Source organism: Schistocerca gregaria, chromosome 1 (assembly GCF_023897955.1).
Source record: "Schistocerca gregaria isolate iqSchGreg1 chromosome 1, iqSchGreg1.2, whole genome shotgun sequence".
Taxonomy (NCBI): Eukaryota; Metazoa; Arthropoda; class Insecta; order Orthoptera; family Acrididae; genus Schistocerca; species Schistocerca gregaria.
The window spans coordinates 769,141,969-769,154,676 of record NC_064920.1 but is presented as its reverse complement, the minus strand read 5'-3'; positions in this window follow the sequence as shown (position 1 = coordinate 769,154,676).

The window sequence follows — 12,708 nt, the reverse complement described above, 5'->3', positions numbered from 1 at the left end:
AATTCCGCTGTTTCACTCTCGTGACACACAACAAAATACAAGATGACTGATGGCGTTTTCAAAAATAAGGTGATGGCTGTACGGATCTGAAACCCAGAATGAGCATTTGGAATGGATGAACACACCGGTCTACACAAGTAGAACAACACAGCGTTCCCAGATCGCTCGCAGCGTTGTCAGTCCCACTACTTTTCTCACACATCTCGTAATACGTGCATATGTTAACAAATTCCTCTTTTGAGAAATGCTTTTCCTACCATTGTCAGTCTGCATTTTACACACATAAAAAAAAGTTTTACTTCACCTCCGTTCCGAGAGTTCCGGAACCTGTACAGAAAATTGGAATAGGGATCAACATAAACATTTCCGCCCTTTTTATTGCTCATGAAAACCACACATTACATATTGTACCACCATACAGCGACGCCTTCTTCAGAAGTGGTAGTCCAGATTACTGCACACACCGGTACCTCTAATACCGTAGCACGGCCTCTTGCATTGATGCATGCCTGTATTCGTCTTGGCATACTATCCACAAGCTCATCAAGACACTGTTGGTCGACATTGTTCCACTCCTCAACGGCGATTCGGCGTAGATCCCACAGAGTGGTTGTTGCGTCACGTCGTCCATAACCAACTCTTTTCAATGTATCCGAGGCATGTGCGATAGGGTTCATGTGTGGAGAACATGGTGGGCATTGCAGTCGAGCGATGTCGTTATCCTGAAGGAAATCATTCACAAGATGTGCATGATCGGAGCGCGAATGGTCGCCCATGAAGACAAATGCTACGCCAATATGCTGCCGATATGATTACACTATCGGTCGGAGAATGGCATTCACGTATCGTACAGCCGTTACGGTGCGTTCCATGACCACCAGCGGCGTACGTCGGCCCCACATAATGTCACCCCAAAACAGCAGGGAACCTCCACCTTGCTGCACTCGCTGGACAGCGTGTCTAAGGCGTTCAGCCTGACAGGGTTGCCTCCAAACACGTCTCCGACGATTTTCTGGTTGATGGCATATTCCACACTCACCGGTGTAGAGAACGTGATGCCAATCCTGAGCGGTCCATTCGGCATGTTGTTGGGCCCATATGCACTGCGCTGCATGGTGTCGTGGATACAAAGATGGATCTCGTCATGGACGTCGGGAGTGTAGTTGCGCATCATGCAACTTATTGCGCACAGTAACACGATGTCCTGTGGGTGCACGGAAAGCGTTGGTGTTAGGGTTCGTCCGAGCCAAAACCGGTAGGTAGCGATCATTGAATGCAGCAGTAGCCGTTGGGCGGATTGAGCGAGGCATCTAATCGAGAGTTCCAGTCTCTCTGTATCTCCTCCATGTCCGAACAGACGCATGGACACTTCCCTTGCTGGGAGTCCTTCCTGGCACAAAGTAACAAAGTCAACGACTGTCTTCAAGAGTTCTGGGAACTAGAGTGATACAAAACTTTGTTTTGATGTGTGTATTTCCTCTCTACTTATAGTGTCTAATTTCCTAATCTGATTCTCTCAGTATCGTCTGATGTGACTCGAATGAATTCCATTACCCTTGTTTTCTTTGGTATGTTCATATTAGAATTTATTTTCAAGGCACGATCCATTCCGCTCGGCTGACGTTCGATGCCTTTTGCTATCAGTGACCAAATTACAACGTCACTGACATATCTCTAAGTTGTTATTCCTTGCCTCTGAACTTCAAGTGCGTTTCTAAGTAACAGCGCACACCGAGTCAGTGCCGAATTACGTTTGAAGTAGCAATTGTATATACGTCAAGCGAAGGTTGTACAACTCTACTGGAGTACGGGGCATCTAGGGATCCTGAGAAATGAGCAGGGTGACACGGCAGAAAGAGATGAGTGCCACAAAAACAATGTGTCGCCCTGTACTGTCGTCCTATTACCTCGTTATTGTGGTGAAGAGCCATCTGTGAACGGGATAATGTGGGATAATATGTGGCTCGAGATGCTGTTGTGGTCTTCAGTCCAGAAACTGGTTTCATACAGCTCTGCATGCCCTCGGGAAAAATTACGGCTGTAGTTTACCCTTGCTTTCAACCGTTCGCAGTACCAGCACAGCAAGGCCGTTTTGTTTTATGTTACAATGCCAGATCAGTTAATCATCCAGACTGTTGCCCCTACAACTACTGAAAAGGCTGCTGCCCCTCTTCAGGAACCACACGTTTGTCTGGCCTCTCAACAGATACCCCTCCGTTGTGATTGCACCTACGGTACGGCTGTGTGTATCGCTGAGGCACGCAAGCCTCCCCACCAACGGTAAGGTTCGTGGTTCATGGGGGGAGGGGCGGGGGGCTCGAGATTCAAAATGAGGAATAAAGAGCGGTGAATGGCGAACATCGTTCCAGTACATAGATGGAAAGACGTTGCTTTAAAGGGATAGACCAGGTTGACGTTCGATTTTGAAATCGATACTCGTTTTTTAATACGAAACAAATTAGAAGTTTGACTTTAGACTTTTATTGTACATCCTTAAGATTGATGTATGTATTTCTAAGTAAAATGTTTGCACCCAGAAGACACTACGCGACATCGACAAAGGCCTTTGCGGAATACGAGGATGGTTTGTGGGAGATCTGAAAGCCATAACTTTCAACCTAGTACAAAATTACAAAACCTACTTTGAAACAGATGATATTGTCTAACGTAGTACATAAGCATATTTGAAACAAAAAATGGATTCTAACAAAATGGCGGAACAGTCTGGAACCGAGCGACCGCTACAGTCGCAGGTTCGAATCCTGCCTCGGGGATGGATGTGTGTGATGTCCTTAGGTTAGTTAGGTTTAAGTAGTTCTAAGTTCTAGGGGGCGGATGACCTCAGAAGCTAAGTTCCATGGTGCTCAGAGCCATTTCAACCATTTTGAGCCAATAGTCAACTTTTTCGACAAAAAAGACGTTATAAAAGTGTGAATAAAAGAATCGAAAGTAAAATAAATCGAAAAAAAATCTACTACAGTGGAGAAAAAGCTAACTCCAAAGTTACAAAGCGGTATAAGGCAATTGCATGTATATTTCATGCGGTAGAGCTCCTGCCAAATTGGGTTTATTTTTGAAAAAACAAGCGTCCAAGGTTTGAAATTGTGTTTTTAATGTTGAAATTGAACAAACCTTTAATCGGCTATATCAGCACCGTACAGTTAGCCTTTCTTTCACCGGTATAGGAATACTCTCATTTTGACGAAATCATAGCGATGAACTGGCCTCAGCTTACCAATCGAAGCGTTTTTAGCACGATTGGGATGACGTTCGTTCTTTTTCTATCGTTATAGATACAATAGATACGTTTGTTTGTCATTCTCAAGCACTCGCATTTTACTTCCCATAAGAAACAAACGAAATGACAAGCTAAGAAAACGCGAGATGATCATGTGATTTCAAACTGTTGACCATAGTCAAATCACGTTACAAAGAGAAATCTTGTTGAGAATAGTATTTTAGTTGACATTAGTGCCCTCTGTGATGCTATCCGAAACTAACAGGACTCACATTCTGTCAGTAGCTATTATGGTATTACACTGGTTGCATTCGAGAGCTCGTTGAGACAGACTCTCCTGCAGCAAATCACGATTTTAACATAATCTTAACATTCACGGTACACTTCATACACTGAGGTGACAAAAGCCATGGGATATCTTCTAAAGTTGTGTGGGACCTCATTCTTCCCGGCGTAGTGCAGCAACTTTATGTGGCATGGAATCAACACGTCCTTGAAAGTCAACTGCACAAATCCTGAGCTGTGCAGCCTCTGTAGCCGTTGTGCATGAACTGGCCTCTCGATGAAGTCCAATAAAACTTCGATGGGATTCATGTCGGGCGATCTGTGTGGCCTAATCATTCTCTCGAACTGTTCAGAACGTCCTTAAAACCAATTGCTAACAACTGTGACTGGTGACATGGCTTATTGTAACCCATAAAAATTCCACCGTAGTTTGGGAACATAAAGAATGTGAATAGCTGCAAATGGTCTCCTAGTAGCCGATCATAACCATTTCCAGTCAATGTTCGGTTCAGTTGGACCAAAGGACACAGTCCATTCCATGTAAACACAGTCCACACAATTATGGAGTCACCACGAGCTTGCACAATACCTTGTTGACATCTTGGACCTTGGCATAGTGGATTCCGTGCCACAATCGACGAACAGGCCCAATTTCCAGTCGTCTAAGGTCCATCCGATATGATTACGAGCCCTGGAGAGGCGCTGCACGCGTCCTCGTGTTGTTAGCAATGTCACTGGCGTCGGTCTTCTGCTACCGTAGCCTATTAACGCCAAATTACGCAGTACTGCCCTAATGAATACGTTTGTCGTACGTCTCACAGTGATTTCTGCGACTATTTTCTGCAGCGTTGCTTGTCTGTTAGCACTGACAACTCTACGCAAACGCCTCTGCTCTCAGTCGTTAAGTGAAGGCCGTCGGTCTTTGGATTGTTCGTGTTCAGTGCTAATGCCCAAAATTTGGTATTTTTGGCACGCTTTTGGCACTGTGATCTTACAATATTGAATCACCTAAGGATTTCCGAAATGGAATGTTCCATGCGTCTAGCTACAACTGCCATTCCGCGTTGAAATTCTGTTAATTCCCGTCGTGCGGCCACAATCGCGTTGGACAATTTTTCACATGAATTATCTGAGTACAAATGGCTGCTCCAAAAGGGAAATTTGGAAATCTGTGGTAAGGTCTTATGGGACCAAACTCCTGAGGTCATCGGTTCCTAAGCTTACGCACTACATAACCTAACTTAAACTGACTTACGCTAAGGACGACACACACACACATGACCAAGGGAGGACTCGAACCTCCGACGGGGGAAGCCGCGCGGACCGTGACAAGACGCCCAAGACCACGCGCTCCAGAATGCACTACTCTTTTATAACTTGTGCACGCGATATTAGCATCATTTGGAGATGTGCATATTGCTGTCACGTGACTTTTATCACCGTGTGAATGAATCTTAAGAACAGACTCTCTAAGGCACACTTTAAGCCAGTAAAAAAATTAAGATCAATAAAATATTTCCACCCTGATCTACCCCTTAACACTATTGAGAAGCGAGCATCATCCTCCGACAAACAGGCCCATCCTCTGGCGGGATGAGCCACCAGTGCTCAGAATTTGTGGCGTTCCAGTGTCGGTGTGCAAAATCTCCCTTAATTATATCTTACGTACTCACAAGACGACAGTAAATTTGTTTGATAATGATTCGTCCACTCTTTTAATTAACAATGAAACGAGTATGGAAATCGTTTCAAGATTTTGTGCTATAAAATTGTCGAGGCTTTCGTGGCCTCTTGTTGACACGTTGCTTGTTGGCTTCTGTCTTGGGTTCTTGGTCCGACAACTGTTGGACGATTTTTCTGATGATTCGCCAGCACGAGTGGCTGGCATTGTCGGAGGTTCACTCTTCTTCACTGGTGGCGGACTGTCCTCTTCTCGTATGTGGAGGATGTAAACAAAAAGTAAACCTACATCGTCAATGCAGCTGAGTATAGCATGCAGGCTCTGTTCATTCTGACAGCGTGCGTCGGAGGATCATTTCAGATTACACTGTCCGCATTTATTGAGACTTATGCTGCTTTACCTATACGAATATGTTTTATTTTTTCCATTAATTCGTAGTTCACGGCATAGATTGAAACGCGGTATTCCCACAGCAATCAAGCCTATGAAGCTAGCGATAAAAAATGAAGGACATTAACTTTCTTATGTTTGTAAAAACTCTTTTCGGATGTTTCATCGATCTTGTACTGTCCGTCTTTTCTCGTCCATGGTAGAGAGAGGACGTGATTTATGTTTAATTCAATAATAATGTGAAATACGTTAATTCTTATGGTTATAAGTACATTTCACTCAATAGTTCCTTATTTCACCTGATTTATATATCTGCGCTGCCGGTACCTGTAATATTTCGGAGAAGCAAGAAATTTAAACACAGCAAGTTCGAAGCCATAACATTGTCTTCAAGGAAGAAGAGGAGGTAAATAACTTCAAGGCTAATATTATGTGTTACAGTTTTTTTGTGTTTACAAAAATTCGTAAGCCTAACGTCTGGGGTGTGCGTCCCTGTGCCTAAATTAGCTGACACACACTCCCGAGCGAACTCATACGGTTGCGCCTTTTGTGCGGCAATAGGAAATTACCATCGTAATTATTATTCTTAAAATTATTAATCAATCAGTAGAAATGGCGACCGTTCCCTGGACGGTGCCAGATAAAATAGACAGGTCTAATAATTAAATGATACAAAACATGTTGCGTAACATTCCACTGTACTAATTTTTTTATTTACTTTGTTTCATGATTGGAGTACTGCTGAGTGAAAATCAAGGTTTTAAACCACAAGGTATGCATAAATTACAAATGGTTAACCGGAGGAATTGTACCAACAACATTTAAATCATCTATCAGGATGGAAAAAGCTCCAACTTATATCTCGCATGACTGCACTTGTGAACCCCCGGATTAAAAGTAGTACCAGCATGGTACTCCATCCAGTAATAAATTTGAAGCTTTTTTAAAAAGGCAACAGAGATTTGGGTCAAAATTATTTTGATTTTTTTGGGGCGAATGTGGATATAACGGCAACGGCAACAGTGAGTTGCAATACTGGCGTAGGATATATCACGTACTTATCTGGAAAATTCTCACAATCAGTTTTAAGATTAAAATTCGCCACAATGGGTGCCAAGACAAATTATAGGCACGGAAAATGTCGATCATATCGAAGGCCGCCGGGAATATTACACAAATTCAGTTTGTGCTGACGACAATAATGTCTTAGCTCATGACGCTACCATGCTCACGCTAGACGAGACTAGTTCCCCTATCTCACCGAGAGCATTTTCTCGCTTAAAGCCATTGCAAGACGCTCTAGTACGGATTCAGTTCTCCATGTCACGAAAACTTGTTGCAAATGTGACAGAACAAGACGCGTTGGGTATCAATGTCGGGTGCCCGGCCATATACGGGAAAACCTGATCACAACACCTGCAAACGATATACACTATTTTTCATCCGTAGTCAATTCGATTGAACTAATGTGTGAAGAGGGGTCGTCGCAACCACAGAACATTAATATTCAGTGTGGGCCTCCAAGAAATAGCGAACAGAAGAATGGAAACGATGGCAATAACCAACACGCTTGGCACCCATTTGCCTCGTGAAACTACAATAATACAAGAAATAATTATGGTAACGGGGGAAACCAAAAGTACAAACGAGGTTTCAAAGGTAATCACAAATAGAATTGCAACAGACGTGGTAATGCTGAACAGAGGGGCTGTGGCCAACAAGTTCACAATGCAACCCCAGCAGGTGGCAATGATCAGTACAGTAACTGACGGGAAGCAGCCGCAAATAGAAAATCCGGGGGTCCTTCACCTGGGAATTAGAATCAACGGAATAACAATCATATATCCATAGGGTGTCAGGGTCAAGGAGAATTTAATTCCAGGGCAATAAAGAATGCGAACTAGTGAGGTCAAACCGAAAACGTGCACGATCAGTCCCAATCGCAGAAAAATAAAAGGGATGAGGACTTGCAATTTATTCTAGATTACTTTCTCACTCATGACAAATAGGTAGGTATGAAAGCAGAACTGTGTCAAAAATGGTTCAAATGGCTCTGAGCACTATGGGACTTAACTTCTAAGGTCATCAGTCCCCTATAACTTAGAACTTCTTAAACCTAACTAACCTAAGGACATCACACACGTCCATGCCCGAGGTAGGATTCGAACCTGCTACCGTAGCAGTCGCGCGGTTCCAGACTGTAGCGCCTAGAACCACTCGGCCACCCCGGCCGGCAGAACTGTGTCGGGAAGGTGTAAACAGCTTAGACAAGGCTTATGAGGAGTCAGTGCAATCCGTAATTAATGCCCGTAAATGTTATCTAGACGCTTTTGTTGCACTTCAAAAGGGTGCATCGACAAATGTAATACTATAAGGTCTATTTAACGAGCTGCAAAGGCGATGTTATGTACAACTTTTTCGGTGAAGAATTATAGTATTCTGACTGTAGTGGGGAGCAAGTCAAAATGAGTTTAACTTCAGGTATTAATACCCATTACCATCAGCAATTTTTCTCTAAAGTGTATTTTTCTGGTAGTGAGAAACTTGTAATAAACTGTCTTATTGAAATGGATACCTTTAGACAATACAAAGTACAGATTGACGTACAGCAAGTAAAATGGTTTTTTTTTTTTTTACAATCAACGAATAGAGGTTATCAGTGAATTTAATTAAAACCAACACAACTGAAAATACTCTCAAGCTGAGTACTGATATTAGAGTACAATTGTCTCATCCAGACGTAATGTTTCTTGATGCGCGAAAGGGTGAGCATCTGTCTGAAGAAGACATGAACTTGGAGACTGTTCGAACCAAAGTAAGTAAATCTGCTTGTTTGTCAGGGAATCGGAAGGAGGAATTACAAAGCTTACCACACACTTCAACCGGTTTCACTCTTACTGAATTGATGTTTAGAAGCAGAGAAGTCAATGAGTTAGAAAGACCATTGTCCAAGGTACACAGGGGGAAATGTTACTTGAAGAAAAAGTTTCCAGGCTTTGATTAATCTGCAGGAAAAGTCTGAACAGAGGGAAAAGTCGTACGACAAAAGATCAGGGCGCACTGTACAGATTCAAGTAGGACAAGAGGTACTTCTACGAACGCACTCCTAAACCTACGAAATATGGGATGCTCAATCGTAAATAGCAGCTTTTGTATATTGGGCCATTTGTGGTTACCAAAATCCCATATCCAGGAGCATAAAGATTAGCCTACCCTAGTAGAGGGAAGGGCAAGGGACTTTATTCACACAAGGATGTAAGAGAATTTGTACACAAAAAGATTGCAGAAAGATCAAACAACACTTGAAGTACTGTACATGAACAAATGAAATATTTCATTGTAATAGGTATATAACCATTGTTCGCTTAGTTTTAGGGGATAATTTTCATTTTATTTATATTTTTTAAATGGAACCAAGGCAAGTTATACTATTTTAATGTCAAAAGGTAAAATGAAGCCTGAAAATGAACCATGAATACACTGGTGTACAATATGTGCATTTTCCAAATACAATTTGGTAATGCATTTCAAATATGAACGAGTGAAATAGCATTAAAAGAGCGAGAGGACATGTAGATGAAGTAGGATAGGTCAGCAACCTCAGCGCATGCGCAGAAATAGTTCTGACCAACACACAGCTTAGCGCGCCGGATGCAATGCAAGGTTGGAACCTAACCCCCAAATAAGCTACACCGAAGAGCCAAAGACACTGGTACACCTGCGTAATATCGTGTATGACCCCCGCGAGCTCGCAGAAGTGTCGCAGCACGACGTGGCGTGAACTCGACTGATGTCTGAATTTGAACTGGAGGGAACTGACACCATGAATCCTGCAGGGCTGTCCATAAATCCGTAAGAGTACGAGGAGGTAGAGGTCTCTTCTTTGCAGCACCTTGTAAGGCATCCAAGGTAGCCCAATAATGTTCATGTCTGGGAAGTCTGGGGGCCAATGAATGTGTTTAAACTCAGAAGAGTGTTCCTGGAGCCACTCTCTTGCAATTCTGGACGTCTTGAGTATCGCGTTATCCTGCTGAAATTGCCCAAGTCCGTCGGAGTGCACAATGAACATGAATGTATGCAGGTGCTCAGACACGATGCTTACGTACGTGTCACCTGTCAGAGTCGTATCTAGATGTCTCATGGGTCCCATATCACTCCAACTGCCCATGCCCCTCACTATTGCAGAGCCTCCACCAGTTTGAACAGTCCCCTGCTGACATGCATGGTCCATGGATTCATCAGATTGTCTTCATACCTGTACACGTCCATCCGCTCAATACAAATGTGAAACGAGACTCGTCTGCCCAAGCAATATGCTTCCAGTTATTAACAGTCCAGTGTCGGTGTTGACAGGTCCAGGCGAGGCGTAAAGCTTTGTGTCGTGCAGTCATCAAGGGTTCACGAGTAGGCCTTCGGCTCCGAAAGCCCATATCAAAGATTTTTCGTGAATGGTTCGCACGCTGACACTTGCTAATGGCCTAACATTGGAATATGCGGCAGTTAGCGGAAGGGTTGCACTCCTGTCACCCTGAATAATTCTCTTGTCTTCGTTCGTCCCGTTTTTGCAGGATATATTTCCGGTTGCAGCGATGTCGAAGATTTCATGTTTTACCAGATTTCTAATATTCACGGTACACTCGTGAAATGGTAGTACGGGGAAATCCCCACTTCATCGCTACCTCGGAGATGCAGTGTCCCATCGCTCGTGCGCCGACTGTTACACCACGTTCAAACTCACTTAAATCTTGATAACCTGCTAATGTAGCAGCAGTATCCGTTCTAACAACTGCGCCAGACACTTGTATTATACAGGCGTTGCCGGTCGTAGCGCCGTATTCTGCCTATTTACATATTTCTGTATTTGAATACGCAAGCCATACCAGTTTCTTTGGCGCTTTAGTGTATGTATATAAATATGTATATGAATGTGACAGTGAAATGAATGTGTGTATATGAAGAGATTACAGTACGTAGAATATTGTTAAATAAAATTTCGGTCTAGTAGTGCCGACCGTTGTGGGCGAGCGGTTCCAGGCGCTACGGTCGCAGGTTCGAATCCTGCCTTGAGCCTGGATGTGTGTGGTGTCCTTAGGTTAGTTAGGTTTAAGTAGTTCTAAGTTCTAGGGGACTGATGACCTGAGATGTTTAGTCCCATAGTGCTCAGAGCCATTTGAACCACTTTTTGGTCTAGTATTGCCAAGGCAAACAGGGGTCATATCGGATATCAAAAAGCGGAAGCTACTGATATGAGCACCAAATACGAGTCTCAGGATGCATTTACACGTGATCACGACGTACCTGAACGTTCTTCTACAATATTTTCTCGGCACAGTCTTCGTAGTGACATATTTAATTATTTGTATACACAAGGATGGTCTCCTGAAGATATGGATATAAGTTAGGTGCACTGATTTAAACACTCTATAGGTTCTTTCAGATAAGTTTTTGGAAATTTTTGCCGGCCACTGTGGCCGAGCGGTTCCAGGCGCTTCAGTCCGGAACCGCGAAAATGCTACGGTCGCAGGTTCGAATCCTGCCTCGGGCATTGACGTGTGTGACGTCGTGAGGTTAGTTAGGTTTAAGTAGTTCTAAGTTGTAGGCGACTGATGACCTCAGATGTTAAGTCCCATAGTTCTTAGAGCCATTTAGACCATTTGGAAATTATTTGTGGTAAGTACTATGGGATCAAACTGCTCAGGTCATCGGTCCATAAGCTGACACACTACTTAACCTAACTTAAACTTACACTATGAAAAACACACACACACACACACACACACACACACACACACACACACACACACACACACACACACACACACACACATGCCCGAGGGAGGACTAGAACCTCCGACGGGAGGCGACTCGTGAACCCAGACAAGACGCCCTAGACCGCGCGGCTACCTCACGCGGCTCAAATAAGTATTATTGATAACGTATGACAGTATACTGTCAGCTTTCTGCAATCGGTTCAGCAAACATTAAGTAAGTAGTTTCATAAAGATACAAATAAGTGTGCACAAAGAGTTTACTCAGTAATTCTATTGTGTGTAGACGATGGATTTAAGCAGCAGAACAAAAAGCAATAATGGGTCCGCGGACTCTAACTTTGAACATGCCCTTTGTCGTGTCATGAACTTGGAAAATTAAACATTCGGAATACGTAAATAAAATTGTAAAACGAGAGAAAGCTGGCACGTCTCTAGACTATAGTATACATTAAAATAAGATCGGCCATCAATAAAGGTACATTAAACTCGGTTAGGCTAAAGATACAATGTAAGTTATAACTGAAAATAAATTTTAGTACCTTGTGATGTAGAAAGGGCATTGCTACGGTATACATTCGTCCAATAATCGTGGACCACGCCGGTATACAGTGGGGGCCAATTGTATTCAGACTTATGCTGGTTTCACTACATGGCTACATGTTTTATTTTTTTCCATTCATTCACCTAAGTCGGTTACGTCAAACATTAAAATGCGGTATGCCCACAGCAATCAAGTCCGTGACGCTAGTGAGAAAAAAATAAGAACATTAAGTTTCTTATGTTACAGATTAGTTGTTTATACGAAAAATCATAAGGCCGACTGTCTGGAGTGTGCGTCGCTATGCGTACATTAGCTGAGACACACCCTTCCGAGCGAACTCACTATTGTTGGGTCTCTTAGGCGGCGCCAGCAAATTTACATCGTAATTATTATTCTTAAAATTATTAATTAATTAGTCGACGCGCTTTGTCACTATACTGCAAGAAGAGTTGTGAGCAATGTGAGTTGTACACTGGAGAGATGTCAATCGCGCGTTGAAGAACTGCTTCGTATTGGTGGCCGGCAGTCAGCACCACCAGACGACGACCCTCACCTTGAAATTATGGCCCGTAGTTGCCCCCAGGAGAATGCATCGGAACTAGGAGGGCTATGATGACCCAGTCCCACGCGACCAATATGGCCCGTAGGTGTCCATTTCGGACAGGAATACACCTCTCATCAACGTTGCTCCCGAAGAAAGTGGACAGGGGAACACTTGGAATGGAACATGGATCTTAACTGATGAGTGTAGGATTTGGTTCAAATGGCTCTGAGCACTGTGGGACTTAACTTCTGAGGTCAT